At 37.5% G+C, this 13484-nt stretch overlaps 2 protein-coding genes across 6 annotated transcripts in view; one reads left to right on the forward strand and one right to left on the reverse strand.

Annotated features, from left to right (window-relative positions):
• Nucleotides 1–12322, reverse strand: part of sv2ca (synaptic vesicle glycoprotein 2Ca) — a 126033-nt gene extending 113711 nt beyond the window's left edge. Inside the window, exon 1 of the mRNA XM_057831262.1 lies at nucleotides 12139–12322. The gene's annotated coding sequence lies outside the window, so the exon portion shown is untranslated. The remainder of the gene's footprint in view (nucleotides 1–12138) is intronic.
• A 137-nt stretch (nucleotides 12323–12459) lies between these two features.
• Nucleotides 12460–13484, forward strand: part of poc5 (POC5 centriolar protein homolog (Chlamydomonas)) — a 43378-nt gene continuing 42353 nt past the window's right edge. For all 5 annotated transcript variants that reach the window (XM_057831264.1, XM_057831267.1, XM_057831266.1 and 2 more), the window contains exon 1: nucleotides 12460–12643. The gene's annotated coding sequence lies outside the window, so the exon portion shown is untranslated. The remainder of the gene's footprint in view (nucleotides 12644–13484) is intronic.

Below are 13484 nucleotides of genomic sequence, written 5' to 3' on the forward strand. Positions count from 1 at the left end.
GCCATTCGACAACCCTGCGGCAGTGTGACATAATCCGGGCTAGTTTTGTGTGACTTTTCGCTTCGAAAAGCGAAAATAAGACTTTGAGACGTCAGACGGTTCGGGTTAGCTTGTCGGCTAGCTGTCACGCCTATTAGTTTGTTTACATTCTCGAAGCCGGGGGCAGGGAAATGTCAAAAGCTTGAGTAACTATGGCGGCATAATATAGCATGCGGGAGGTGCGACAGTGAATGAATGAAATTTTATTGTCCTCATCATCGGCATCATTGACAATCATTGACAATTACAAAGTGTGGTGTGATTTGCCCGAAGGAACCGAAGAAGAAGACAAAGGCGGACGGGAGGAAGCATATGCATATCAGTTTCCCGTCCCCCATACAACTAAAGACGCACATTCAGACATGGTACATACATCAGATGGCCACAAAACTGTACAATAACACAATCAACAATCTGGGTTTAGTATCTCAGCGCCCAGTCAAGCAGCTCAATTAATTTCAGGGCGTACAAGGTTATGGCTTTGTCATGTCCCTGACATTTTTGCATTTGTTTGCTGCGGGAACATTTTGTTATGGCTATGTGTGTGGCAAAAGTGATTATGTGTTATCACAGCTGGTGTGTATGGTGGATTCTATTTTATCCAAGTCTGCAGGTTTCAAATTCTTTGGAGCCATACTGGGAGTCGAGCTTGCTGGCCCTGAGCGCTTATCGGTTAAGATAAGAGCTTCAGGAGCTCATAGAGTGCGTCTGTACACGGTGAAGGCTGGAGCAAGTGTAAAGGTGAAGTCGACAGTTTTGACTACGAGGGAGTAATTTTGCCATGTCGCACTGAATAAACACTATTTTATTATTTCATATTCCATTTAGCACAAGATTGTTATTTGTCATGTCCATATCATTTATTTAGCAATTGGGAAAAATATTTCGATAAAAAGAATATCCTTTATAAATATTGGAGTAGCGAGACTGAAACAATGACATTTTGCGGCTCTCTTCGTCGCATTTTCCTCGTTATGAATAATTCCCCCTCAATGGGCTGCATACTAAATCAGATGAAACCATTCTCCAGCTGAGGTCATCCACCTGTTGGGGACGCTAGAGCCCTATAATGGTAGGCGTGGCTAGACGCAAGATTAAAACACTAATTTCTTGTCATCTACGCTCTGCCAAATTGTTGTAAATTAGAGATGATCGATCGGGTCCGATCACGTCATTTTCAAAGTATTGGAATCGGCAAAAAAATATCGGACATGCCTTTTTTTAATATATATATATTTTTTAATTAAATCGTTTTCTAATTGTATTTAACGTTACAGACATAATGTGTTACACTCTTCCAGAGTCTTTAGTTTAAGCTTAAAGTAGGGTTATCAAATTTATCGCGTTAATGGCGAGAATTAATAATTATTACATTTATTACGTTACAATATTTAACGCAATTAACGCATGCGCTGCACGACCCTCTCACGCATTATCGCGCTCAATCTATAATGGCGCCATTTTACCCATACAGTAGTAGATTTAAAAGGCAGTGTAAAATGAGTGAAGAGAATTTTGGCAGCCTTTGGAGCCTTTTTTTTAAATGACTAAAGCCTTACAATCCCTTTCCCAACGATTAGAATAATCGTGGTAAGCAATGTGGGGAAGAAAGGTAGTAGTTGATCTTTTTCTTAACACCCTATGTTATTTCTCAACGCAGAGAAGATACCACGACGCACAGTCATGGTTGCACTTCCCATCATGCATTTGGGCAGAAGTTAAATGGCTACAGTATCATTTACTGAAAGCTCAACAAATACACTAGATGGCAATATTTAGTCACAATATACAAAGTCACATTTATCCTTTAAGAATTACAAGTCTTTCTATCCGTCGATCCCTCTCACAGAAAGAATGTTAATAATGTAAATGCCATCTTGAGGATTTATTGTCATAATAAACAAATACAGTACTTAAGTACTGTATGTTGAATGTATATATTCGTCCGAGTTTTATTCATTTTTTTCTTAATGCATTGCCAAAATGTATATGATCAGGAAAAATTATCGGGAATGATTGGAATTGAATCGGGAGCAAAAAAAAGCAATCGGATCGGGAAATATCGGAATCGGCAGATACTCAAACTAAAACGATCGGATCGGGAGCAAAAAAACATGATCGGAACAACCCTATTGTAAATAGTCGAATTGTCTCAAAATATGATTCTAATTCACATAATAATGCTATTTAAGACTTTTTTTTTATCCTGTCGTGCCACCTTTAAAGAAACAAATGAGGTTGACTAGGAAAATCTGTCGACTGCTTATCTTCATCTACATTACAACAAATGGATGTGGACATTGACGCAAATTGATTTCATCTCATGGGAAAAGCTGGGACTCACTGCGTTAGTCTTTTTTTCTTCTTCCTCTTTCCATCTTTTATGGAATAAGATATTCTGTAGTAACAAAGATGATAATAGCTGATCAATACAAGAAGAATACAAGATCTGTTCAAATTGAAATAGCTTAATTTATTTAATTTCACTGTGTACTTAAAAGTGACATAATAAAAATGTACTGCATCAATTATCATTTCCAAAATTTACAAGTATGGCTAATTTTCTTTATCCAAGAACCTGTTCTGTCTACCAATACATGATTGTGAATACTCTAATGTACCTGAGATAACATACCGGGGGGGAGAAAGCGAAATGGGCTGTGATTATTGTTCCGGAACAGATTGAAAAGGCTAAAAGAGAAGAATGTGAACTGAATCGCATTCAAACAGACAAGCCTTGGTGGATTTTTTTCCCCGAGAAATGGATGAAAGGCTTTTAAAGGGCTCTATAGGAACAAAGGAGACAGCAACGCATCAACAGAACATTTTATAGATCCAAAGCAGAACCATATACAGTAGCCGACTGTATCTAAAACTCAATTTTCAAAGATATTTTTCATTTACTCAGCAGAGTAGCCTTTCCTCTCGTTTCTTCTTTGCATATCTTTTAACAAAGACCAGCGTGAATGTGTTTAACATGTTTACATGTTTGACACCCCCAGAGAGCATAAGGAGAAAAAATGTCTAATTTCAACATCAAGAGCCTGGGTTGGGGAACATAATCAACCAAAAAAGCCATCGTAAGATTACTGAAATAGAGGAAATTCAGAATAAACAATTGAACCCACCAGCTCTAAAATTTGTCAAAAACAAGCTGATATTGTAGCTTTCTTGTGCTGTCACTTAAAAGTAGAGGTGGCATATAATCTCAAAACTGAAAACAGGTATGACTTGATTCGGATTCAGATTAGATAAATGAATGAAAAATTTAAAATTGAGCAAAATTATTTCACAAGCGCGCATGCAGCTCTTTAGCGCTGCCCTAGTGGCTCCCTGGTGTTTTTCAAAAATGTTTGAAAATGGAAAAAGATGGGGGAGGGAACTACAGGATAGGTTTTGTTTTAATATGGTTTCTGTAGGAGGAAAAACATGACACAAACATTCTTCTAATTCATTAATATTGTCATGAAGTTAAACTTGAGGCGTCTAGTTTCAGTCGATAATTACTCAATATTTTCGTCCATAAAATTCTAAAAATTCACTCCAAAAACAAACAAATAAAAAAAGGTTTCCAACTATTTCGAATGAACATTGACAGACGAGCACACATTGTAGTATACCATAATTTTCGCAGATAAAGCGCACCTGACTATAAGCCGCCAGCCACCAAATTTGGCACGAAAATGGCATTTGTTCATAGATAAGCTGCACTGGACTATAAACTGCAGCTGTCCACACTGTATTATTGGATATTTACACCAAAAGATATTAACCGGTAACACTTTATTTGACGGCGGCATCATATGACTCATAAGACCAAATGAACCACCATGAACCAATTGGCTGCAAAACTTCATTGCTTCAAGAAGCTTCATTTGGCCATCACCTCTGCTACTACCTGCTGTCAACACTGTTGTTGTCCAACATGCCTCCTAGCATTCATTACAGCCCTACAGATCTAAATAAATATCAAAATTCATGATTTGTGCTAATTATCTCTTCAGTTACTGTTCCAGTTGTTTCATTAATTGCTAGTTATGGTATTTTATAACACTTTATATGACAGTGGCGCCATTAGACTGTCATAATTATGACATGACACTGTTATGAGCATTAATGAATGCTTATAACAGATGTCATTTAGTATTATCTGGCAAATTATCTCTTCTTTGAATGGATGTAAAAGATCCAAGCTGGACAAAAATGGAGTTAAGTGACATAATTTGCCAGATGAATAATAATGACATTTCTCATAAGCAATCAGTAAAGCCAATGATACTATCATGTCATAATTATGACGGTCTTATGACAGTCTTATGACGCCACTGTCAAATAAAGTGTTACCTATTAACCCAAATAAATCAACAAATAAGTCACACTGGACTATAAGCCGTAGGATTGAAAATGAAGGGAAAAAGTAGCGGTTTATAGTCTGAAAATTACGGTATACAAATCTATCACGTGATAACACACGTTTTTAGCTCCTTATCGTCTCGTCATCCTCATGGAAAAATTGCTCATCGACGAAACAGGTAATTTTGATATGGCACTAATTTTACACTCTTTTGCACTCCCTTTTGTGAGACCCTGTATATATTGCTGTGTGAGACAAGTATTTTTTTCTTCGAGGCTCAGCATCTTCCATCTCTTTCTGCAGTTCACAACTCACAGAGATGATTAAGCAAATTTAGAGCAGCCAGCAGGTACCATATGGTTTCTCTAAAATTCTGCCCATTTCAATAAGCTTTTCTGTCAGACACATCATCATGACATGTGCCCTTCCTAGCACTGACCATATCACTGGATCCCCTGTCAAAAGAGATTTAGCTTTAGAAGACGAAAAATAAGTGCAAGCCAGTCTGATTCTAATGCATATGACATCCTTACGTCAGTTTGTACCCCCTACTGTTTCTCCCTTGGTACCCGTGTGGTAAACCAGAACCCCCCCAAGGCCCGGCTCCATCTGCAGTTCTCATTGCAGCTTTGGTGCTTTAACTGTCATGGAGCAGTGCACAGGGATGCAAAAACCACGTGGGCTGATTGGTAATGATCTTCCTGGCTCGTTTCCCGTATTGCTTTTTAGAGTACAGCCTTTCTCTCAATGCCTGCCCCCGCAGGATTTAATTAAGATATTGACAAAAATGTATTCTCGGATGAAGAACCGCAGTTATCTTATTCAGCATTCTGACCATCTTGTGTACATCTTGTTTTGTTCTTGAACAAATATAAAACATTATAGCAGAAATTACATCCCAGTTTCCATATTTTCTGTAGTTTCTTTGCTCTTCTTACTAGAAAAGGCCAGACACACAGTAAATTGTCCACTCCAACAGATGGGTTTGTAACATTATTCTGCTTTACAGTGGAGACATGTAAAAACACTGGTAAATCAATATGAAGTTGTAGTAGGGCTGGACGATATGGCCTTAAGTGCTTATCACGGTAAAATAGGCAGATTTACCACGATAACGATAAATGATGATAAATTCGGCCAAGCGGACTGTTACCGTATTTTTCGGACTATAAGTCACATCTGAGTATAAGTCGCACCAGCCCAAAAATGCGCGATGAAGAGGAAAAAAAAAAACAGAAGTCGCACCGGAGTATAAGTCGCATTTTGGGGGGAAATTTACTTGATAAAATCCAACAGATAGAACAGATATGTCATCTTGAAAGGCAATTTAAAATAAAAATACAATAGAGAACAACATGCTGAATAAGTATACAGTATGATAATGTTACATGATGCATGAACAACGAAATGCAAACGTAGCCGGTATGTTAACGTAACATGGCTATTAAGAGTTATTCAGATAACTATAGCATAAAGAACATAATAACAAGTCCATCAAACCATCAGTGTCACTACAAAACACCAAAATAACATGTGAAATGATATAATAATGTCTTAATAATTTTCACACAAGTCGTTTCAGAGTATAAGTCGCACCCCCAGCCAAACTATGAAAAAAACTGCAACTTATAGTCTGAAAAATACGGTATATAATTTAAAAATCAATCAATGCATGAAATACAAATTAACCGTTTCTCGTTGATTTATTTACCAGCTTTCAATTGAACATATTTAACAATTGTACATGCAGTCTAAACATTATGTATATAAAAAATATTGTGAACAATAAGAACTCATGTATGAACATTTATAACTGTTTGTATGACTTGAACTATGTACAGCATTATAAAAATCAATACAACGACTGTGCAAACATATTGTAAAATAAATTACTGACAGCTTGACCAGTACACTTCAAACAGAAAATTTATTGTTAATGGCTGCTGTGACATAATTACTCAACACAAGTGTTCACTTCAAGGTTTCAGGTTTTTATTTCCCTGAGCATTTTATAATACATGCAAGCACATATGCACCCCCCCCCACACACACACACACGGACACACACACATTAAAGCTATACGACTCTTATGCCAATGAAACATTTAAGATTTTACGATGGCAGTAATGACAGAGAATGAAGCAAGCACCTACAGGAAAAATAGCTGTGGCCATTAAACGGTCATATTATAAGTTTCACTGTTGGATTGTACTTTATGCTGATCGCTTTACCTTCATAAAAGCTATCAGGGAAATCCCACACACACAGAGATACAAAATAACGCAACATACTAATTGCTAGATGCAGTTCGTGCCCAATCCACTCATTAAATTTAGCCGTTTCGAAAAGGTTAGAGCCGCTATCTGACTCCATCACATTCATTTGTAGCGCAAGCCGCTAGCGTTAGCCTGTGGCCTGGCTACCAGTAGAATAGTGAGAACCAGGGAGGACAGCTGGTGAAAGCCCGTCTGAATGTTGCCAAGAGTCTACTTAATGTTGGGTGAAAGTTGTCGAAGCTCCCTTAAGCCACACTCCATCACGTTTGCTTGTAGCGTCAGCGTTAGCCTAACGGGCTTCTGTTTGTTTGACTTCCTGATAACTACGTGACTTCATACGTAAGCACACTGACTGCTTTCTTAACTCATTTGCTCCCGGAAACGTATAAATATGTTTTATTTTTAAATGCTTCATTGTCCCAAAACCTATTTATACGTCTTCTGCGTTTTTTTTTTTTGTTTTTTTTTATAAGAAGCATTTATAGCTTCCGTTCTATCTGAGAAATTAAGAAAAAAGCTCCAAACCCATTTTAAAGCAATAAAACTGGCCACTGGAGGGCAGTAGCGCATTTTTAAGACCAGGCAACCCGATTCAACAGCAATGAACGGCGGGGCAGCATGGTCGGAGCGCTGGCGGCATGATGCCAGGCGGCGCTCCAACCGAACAAAACAACCGAGAGGACGCCTGGGAGGCCAGGCGCTGGACGACCAAGCAAAACGAGTGGGACCCCCAGTCCAGCGGCTAGCCGAGCAAACCCCGCAGAAACGCAAAAATAATCCATCTTTGTGAGACGGACAACGATGAGGGAAAAGTTTACACGGCTGACATGGCGACAACGGCGTCATCTCGGCGACAAACCGTCATCTCTCAGTCGTCATGTGTGAATAAATTGTTACTTTGCGATCAAAAGCTCTATTTGTCTGGTTGTTCATGGTATTATGTAAAAGGAAAACATTATTCAGATGTTTGGGATGTAACTAATGCAAAAAATAGCTTTGTTAAAGTCAAAGTTATGTTTGAAATGTATGTGTTTACAAAAAGCTCATTTTCTCCGTTTTTTTCATCAGAAATTGGAAAATTGCTCAAACTAAGCTATTTTCTCATGCTGATTTCTAAAGAATGGAAAAAGATATGAACTTTCTTTTTTTCTGCTGAAAGAAGAGAGTCTAACCTTTCTTTTGGTGGGTTTCATGTTTATATAGCAATAGAACAGAATTTTCTGTGGGCCTTGCAAAATCAGTCAAAATCCAGAAAAACGGCCGGGAGCGAAGGGCCTTGCTCTGGTGAAAATGGCTGAGAGTGAATGAGTTAAAGCGGAATGAACATACCCGAACAACACAGAGTCAAAGCGGGATGGAAAGACTATATTTTGTTGCTTTATTAAATTACCAAATTTAATGGTCCATTTTACGTTGGTCATCGTGAAGAATTTCGGTAACGGTAAATTTTCCGTGTACCACCCGGCTCTAAATTGTAGCACAATTTCTATTCTCTGATGGGACTCAACAGATGAGATGGACATCAAAGAACGTTTGGTTATATAAATTAATTTATGACAATGACGCACTGCACAATGTGTATTATCATGATTTAAACTGAACTGAATTTTACTAGCATCTATCGCAGAATAACTGACAGAAGTGTTTGCAGTATATTTCAACTCCCAATTCATCCATGTTTTCCTGTAGGGATACACAATAATCCAGAAGTAGCTGGGAGCAACACACAATGACACAAGCGAGAGATGTGATGGATTACAGGAAACCCAAGGGAGAATGCCATCAAAATGTAATGAAATACAATCTGTAAAACAGTGAGACGCCATGAGAAGATTAATTGCGACATTATTTCAAATGGGGTCATTATAGTCTGTATGACAAAAAATATATTGGTCATTGTGAATGATGAAAATATGACAAAAGACATTCACAAGAGTTTGAATGTGTCTGACATGGAAAGAAGAGAGAAAAGGGAAGATCAGTCTCATAGCAAGTTTGCAATTTTGCCTTCAAAAGTGGGCTGCTCGATATACAAAAACAGGACATATTAGGTGTACCTGAACCAAGAGTGTAGGTTTGGTCTCAACATTGATAGGGACGATATAACAGCATAACCAGCATGTACACGTTTTGCTGGAGACAGGACATTAATAAGACCAAACAGATTATTGAAAAGGGGCCAGGCCTACATTACTCACAAATATGAACCTAATTAATTGATAGGCTAAATAATCAATGCAAAATAAATCTGTATTGACTTATACTAACTTTCATGTGTATTGGTTCAGGGGATACAACGTTCGATTCAAACATTTGTTTTCCAAAACTACTAAAAAACATTTTGAAGTGCAAGTCTCTTTATTAAAAAAAACAAGGAGCTATGCAAGAATTGGTCCACTTCTGGTGGATATTGGAGCACCCCTAGACTCAAACAAAAGTATTGCAATGTAAAATTAATTTGGGAAAGAAATTAATGAAAAAAAATCTGAGATATCCAAGGACCGATCTACATCTGAGGCATACTGGACTACTCCAAGACTTGAACCAAAGTACTCTCATGAAATTCTGCTGTGTGATTTCATTCCACAGATTTGTTTTCCATGTCAGTTCATGGTCATGTCAGTGTCCCCCTGAAGTGAACTCATTTTTGGATAGCTCCCCGTTTGTTTTTAATAAAGGGACTTGCACTCTGAAGCCACCGTGTTGCATTACCGTAATACACCTAATGCAAACAATGATCCATCCGAGGGACAGCTAGCTTGACTTTGTTCTTCCTGGCCTGACTGCAGCAGTTTTTAAGGTTAGCAACTTCACATAGTTTGATGTGATGCTAACTCGGATGCAGGTCGGACATTCAGTAGCAAAATTAATGGTGTTTCTTTTTATTTTACTTGTAGTGGCTGCTGCTGGCTGCAAAAAATATGTATCAGCATGTTGTTGACATGAATCTGTCGGGGCTATGTGCGTGTGTGTCTCTGTGGCAGGAGGGGGTGATGGGAGTCAAATCATCGGCCAATCAAACGTGTGTTTGAGGGGGAAAAATGGACTGGCACATTCAGCAAGTGAACATATGTCTGAATATATTTATTTTTTTATTTATTTTCCCTTCAGGCATGACAAATCCAAACAAACATACAGCATTTACATGTGTTTACAATTAATTCAACCCGAAAAGGGCTGACGGGAGAAGCCGAAGCTTATTGAAACTAGCCATGTGCCGGTTACCGGTTTCACGGTTTACCGTGGTGTGATAACGTCGCGGTTTCAAAACCACTAAAATTTTCCGTCAGACCGTAGTACGGTATTCGCTGTTTTTCATGTGTCAAAAATGCAGCCAGAAGTGGCTTGGCGTGGCAGCGCTCACCCCCTCCCGTTTGTTGCTGTGTGTGAAAGTGACGCTATCAGCTAGACAGCCAGTGAACCCAAAAACAAATACTTCAAACACAAGTACAAACATAAGTTTTCTTCAATTTATTGAGCTCTCAAATCGTGGTAAGTGGAATATACAAAATGAATACATTTAAAACGTTGTACAATTGTATTTTTCCATGTGTGAGTAGCATCAACAGATTAGCTTCATTAAAAAGTTCGCCAAAAACAAAACACACATTTTCCTTTCAAATTCAATATACAAACTAACTACAAGCTTACAAAGACGAATGTTAGCCTAGGTTTAGCTGGGAGAGCAACTTCGTCGAGTGTTACAGCCGCAGAGTGAGAAAACAAGCTTGATTCGCTTGATGAAGGAGAAAAGGGGATAGCATCAAAGATCGCTAATTGCGAAAGATGCTCTTGCCCTAAACACAAATCCAGGTTCGCTGGATGAAGAAGAGGTCTCACTCCCAGTTTTTTTTTTTTTTTTTTTTTTTTTTTTTTTTTTGATGAAACCTTTCCACAACAATATTTACACTTTAAAGTAACTTATAGATTTTTACCTAACTTATTAACTTATGAATTATTTGCTTTTTAACACATAGGCATGACATCATGTAGACTAGAGCTGACACAGTGGCTGAAAATGGTGAAACTTCACTTGAGCTTTTCCACCCTCAAAAAAAGTCATGCAGTAGAATTTTAAAAAAATTATTCAGAAGTGTTTTTACTTTTTTATATAAATTATTTTGTTCTTGCTCTAATCTTAAGCAACTTGAGCTGTGGCTGTGGGTATAGTCTACAAGTTATATTTATTTTAATTTTATTTAAAAAACTTTTTTTTTTTCTTTTTTGGATAATTTATTTTTAACAATATATTCATGTTCCAATATGCAACAATGTTCTGGGGGGAAAAAATCCTGTTCAATGGGGAAAAAAAAAAATTAACCCATACATCTCAGAATAACACATTTTGGAGCTATGATTGCAATACCGTGATACCGTGAAACCGTGGTATTTTTGCCCACGGTTATCATACCGTCAAAATCTCATACCGGCACATGCCTAATTGAAACCCGTCCCCAGTATACCTATATAGGACGCAGAAAATATCGAATATCAATTTTTGACATTCAGATTTCGTAATGATTATAAGTTGTTGGGTTTTTTTTTTCTATAATAACCATCCCCTCTGAATGCGTCCTTTGCCTTCGAGTGTCTGAGTCAGAATGTAATTAAAATACTGTAATTCACTTAATTATTCTAGGGTATATTCTATTCTTAGAACATATGGGAAGACAATCTAAATTACCTACATAACTGAACTCGTTATAAATTGCAAATAACATTGCTTCAAAGTTTGTGGGGACAATTTGAGCATCCTGAAAAGTTGGTAGTGTTATGTCCCTACCATCCCTATGCAAACGTATGCCCTTGACCTGAACAATATATAAAGTGCTTCAACTCAAGAGCTTTGTCCGAAAATATGCTTTACTGTAATTTGACTCTCCGTCTCAGAGATATTACATCAATGATATGCATATTTATCGTTCTTTTTATATAATACTGTACTGCATTGTACTTCCAGCTGATTTGAATCACTCCCCCTTTAAACAGGAAACTTTATGTAATGCAGTGTTTGTGAGGTTCAATCCATTGTGTTATAAATCATTTACTTGAAAGAAAAAGTGTTTGGATAAATACAGATGAGCAATTACAGTTTCTGAAATGTAAATATTCTAAATACACAAGGGATAAAGTAACAGGGGGAAGCCAAATGGAACAGTGATTATTGTCCTGGAACAGATGAATGAATGAATGAATGAATGAATGAATGAATCTGAACATTTGTTATGGTGAGATAGGGTGCCATTTAAACATTATGAGGACTAACCCATATCCAAAGTATTTTACATTATGCTAAGCATTCATCTTGCTAAAACAGGCTTTTGTTTTTTATTTAGTTTAGTTTTTTTCAACTTAGAGTCACTATTGATGAAGGCAAATAAACATAATATTTGGATATATGGCAAGGAAATAAGAGTGGCAACAGAAAAAGGTAAGAACAGAATAAATCACGTTGATTGACAAAATACCTTTGTGCTTTATCCAATTCCAGTTAATTTGCTTGTCTTTAGTTTCTTTCCTAATTTTTTTTCTGCCCACAGTGCTTTGGGTGCACGTCGCAATCCCTTTCCGGACACAAATACAACTCATTCTGCTAAAGAACTACTGCTGTTTCGTGTATCAAGTAGGCGCCTAGCCAGTAACACTGTCATGTGTGGTTTCAGATTTGTGCTCCTTCAGCTTTGTTCCGTTTATCGTTACCAGGGAACAGTACAGCCAATCAGAGTCGTGAGTATTTAGCTTTGGTTGAAGAAGATCCAATCACATACTCGGTTGTTGACTGGTCTCGCGATTTCAAACGATTTAGGAAGCTTTTGCCAAGCGACAGTCAGCCGGCGCTAAGAAAAGCGTTTGTTTTAAAGTAATTAATTCAACGCATTTAAAAATCCTAGTTAGTTTTCATTTTGCTCGCTCGGTTAAATTGTGTTTTCGAAACGGAACAACGAGTCTGATAAACACCAAGGAACATCGCAGGTATGTAATATTTTGCGGGTTACTTACAATAAGTGTTAAATTTGACTGCCGTCAGAATCCTATTTAAAGTGTGTAGTTTTTTCCCCCATTAGATTGGGACATCATAGCCATTCTGACCGTAACTCTTTGAGTCGTTGTGTGTTATGTATGTTAAAAATGTACATGGACACCGTGATTTACAGTTCCGTATGTTTAAAAAAAAAAAAAAGTTAAATAATTGACATCAAGGGCGTAGCTTTGGTCTCTACATTGGTAGGGACGATATAACAGCATAATCTACATAATCCCTGTACACTTTTTGCTGGCTACATTTCTCACGATTATGAATTTAATTAATTGATGGGCCAAATGATCAATACCAAATAAATTATGCTAACTTAACTAGAGATGCACGATAATTATCGGTGTGATAATTATCGATCCGATGATACGAGTTATGACGTCAACCCAATAATCCGATAACATTATATATTATCGGGCCAATCAATAATATTTTTGGCACGGTGTTGGATTGGGACGTGTGCGTTTGTTTCCACTCCTGTTTTGCCAGTAAAGAAAGGTTTGTTACTGTTCTAGAGGCCGTATTTTTCCTTCACTGAGTCATAAATTTTACTCTGGCAGTTAGCAAATGTTTGCATTTTACAGGGTTATGTTCACAAGTTCTTGAGAGACCTTTTGGTTATTGATAGGCTTGCTGTCCTATAATTGCCAGGTTCAGAAAGTTGTTTGATGGACCAAGACCACAAAAGTCTCCTCTCCTGTTGTACCAAATGTTTTATCTGCTGACAAAGCACAATACCTGTTGGGTTTATGTTTGTTTTAGATCAGTTCAGGGGAACAC

The sequence above is a fragment of the Corythoichthys intestinalis genome, chromosome 3, assembly GCF_030265065.1.
Source record: "Corythoichthys intestinalis isolate RoL2023-P3 chromosome 3, ASM3026506v1, whole genome shotgun sequence".
NCBI classification, from domain to species: Eukaryota; Metazoa; Chordata; class Actinopteri; order Syngnathiformes; family Syngnathidae; genus Corythoichthys; species Corythoichthys intestinalis.